The sequence below is a fragment of the Carassius carassius genome, unplaced genomic scaffold (genome assembly GCF_963082965.1).
Source record: "Carassius carassius unplaced genomic scaffold, fCarCar2.1 SCAFFOLD_56, whole genome shotgun sequence".
In the NCBI taxonomy this organism is placed as follows: domain Eukaryota; kingdom Metazoa; phylum Chordata; class Actinopteri; order Cypriniformes; family Cyprinidae; genus Carassius; species Carassius carassius.
Genome location: NW_026775126.1, coordinates 1,031,517 through 1,034,173, shown reverse-complemented (window position 1 = coordinate 1,034,173; position 2,657 = coordinate 1,031,517). Strand labels below are relative to the sequence as shown.

The 2,657-nt window shown below is 39.7% G+C and overlaps 1 long non-coding RNA gene across 1 annotated transcript; it reads left to right on the top strand.

Moving 5' to 3' along the window:
• Window positions 1–1,850: 1,850 nt before the first annotated feature.
• Window positions 1,851–2,347, top strand: LOC132136876 (uncharacterized). Its single transcript, XR_009431590.1, has 2 exons — window positions 1,851–2,056; window positions 2,163–2,347. It is a non-coding gene; the product is annotated as an uncharacterized LOC132136876 (long non-coding RNA).
• The last annotated feature ends 310 nt before the right edge of the window (window positions 2,348–2,657 follow it).

The following is a 2,657-nucleotide window of genomic DNA, read 5'->3' as shown; positions in this document are numbered from 1 at the left end:
TCCATGATTTCTGTAACCTTACCTGCGTAGTTGATCTGCCCAAAGACAAGGTGACACTGAAGGTCCTTTTCACCTTTCCAGATACATTGTCAGACTCCAGTTTAGACACTACAATTTTAGGTGAATCGTCATCTCCATCAACTTCTTCAACCAGCATCCATTCAGAGTTATCTGCCGCCCGTTCGCAACCATGGCCAACCACCTTTCCCATCCCTGTTTTTACTTATGATGTGGAGCTGAGGCTAAGACAAGGTAATGAGGCATTTTGAAAGGATGGAAAACTTCTGTCAATTCCCAGAGACATTAAGATTGAAATTCTTGAGAAACTCACAGAAAATATATACTCATACAAAGCCTATCCTGGGAATGAAGAGATTGAGAGTGTAGCAGCTGCCTTAATTGAAAAACACCCCTGTCTCAAAGAGCCAAGCTCCACATCTGGGTGGTACGGGTGGAAAATTAGTTTGAAGTTTAAAATGGGCAACTACAGACAAAAGCTGAGAGATGCTGGTTGTCAGGAACTGAAAGTGAATTCGGAAAGGATAGGTCTTGGGGAGACAAGAGGAAAGCGAAACAAAGTCAAGAAACCAAGACGCTGTGAAACTAATTTTCTACCAGATCTAGCTCAGGGCAAAGACCGGGAAAGTCTAGAAAAGGAATGAGAGCAAATGGCTGTGGAGATGATGAAGAGGACTCCAGACATTACATTTGTTGATGCTGCTATGAGCAGCACGTATTCTTTGAGAAGGCAAGAAGTCGTTGATGAGGAGCCACCAGTGTCACAAATGAAAATCCGATGGCCAGCAATTTTCACTGAAAGACAGGTAAATTGTGTTTATTTGTTTCTGTGTGCTTTGAATTAATCAGAAAATCTTGGGCTGTGAAAGTTGTGCTGTTCTATTAGAAAGATATGGGCAAACTTAATATCCTAAGATTATGTTGAGTGATTTTTTTTTTTACTTGTTAATATTTTAAGACTGTCCCTGAGATCTTTGTTCAATTTGTAAATGTATTTATGTTTTTATGGATCAGCAAATAATTCACCAAGCTTGTGTCTGATCTGAGCAAGTCCTTTTTGGAAGGACTAGATGGTCATCTCTCAAAGCTGATACAGTTATTCCGATCAAAGCGTTATGAGGACATTCCAGAAATGACTTCTATACTGGAGAGCCTTGATAAGAATGTGAGTCTTTCTCTCCACAGAATGATAATTCTGTGATCATTTACTCACTTACTCACTACTCACATCATAAACCTATTGATAGTGACATCTTTTCATACAATGACTTCAGAGTAAGCATCTAAAAAGTAACATATTCAATTTCCATGTCATATTCAAAGTCTTCTGAAATCATACAATGTCTTTGTATGATGAAAACATAAAAATGTCAGTCTTTGTTTACAATGATGTTTTATTGTATTAGCTACTACATAAATATCAAGCCTCATTGGTTCTTGCCAGTCTTTTGATCAAATGGCATGACAGAAGAACTAATGAGGTTTGATTTTGTTGTAGTATGCTGTAGTAACATCAAAAATGATATGATCAGTTCATTACACAAACTTTTAAAACTTTTAAAATAGGCAACATGAGTTGTCCTTTATAGATCTTAACAGCCTAGCCATTGTTCATTTTCATTGTTATGAATATGTTTGCATGTGTTTGGACTGGCATGTTGGTGAGTAAATGACTTTAATCATCTTTGGTAACCTAACCTTTAAAATAATTTAAAGTGTTGTTACAACCCCAATGAATTTAAGGCAGGGGTGTCCAATCCTGCTCCTGGGGAGTTAACATCCTGCAGAGTTTAGCTTCAACCCAAATTAAACACACCTGAACCAGCTAATCAAGTTGTTCAGGATCACTACAAACCTCCAGGCAGGTGTGGGTTGAATCAGGTTGGAGTTAAACCAACCATCTAACCCTCCAGGAGCAGAATTAGGTTGCTTTCACACTGGGCTTGTTTGCTGCGGTCCGAGCCCGAGCGCGATTGTTTCCGGCGACCCCCGCAGCGTTGCTCTGGTTTCACACTCAACTGGATTCTATCAAACCCTGGTGGGTTATTACGTCATCACAAACGTGAATGACGCATGATAGAAAACAGAACGTGGGTCAATATATATATATATATTTTTTATTAATTCAGTGCTATTATGCGCAGCTGAGTGAACAACACAGGTTTACTGTGTGTGTGATGCATAAGGTGGTTTTCCGCTGCTTGCAAACAAACTCTTTTGAGGAGACAGTGGATTTCCAAATTTGTTGTCCTGATTCCACACGCTATGCACGAACAAACTGAAGGCTAACTCTCGCTCGTATCCAAGGCAAATCATCAACACTATCATCCCTTACATGTATTATATTTAACTAAATGCATCATAATAAGCTTTAAATGCATGCGCAGGTCACATTACTTCCTGAACAAGTGTGCACCCGAGTCCGTGCTCAGCTGCGCATAATAGCACTGAATTAATAAAAAAAAAAACTATATATTGACCCACGTTGTTTTCTATCATGTGTCATGCACATTTGTGATGACGTAATAACGCACCAGGGTTTGATAGAATCCAGTTGAGTGTGAAACCAGAGCAACTCTGCGGGGGTCGCCGGAAACAATCGCGCTCTGGCTCGGAGTCCATAAGACCGCAACAAACGA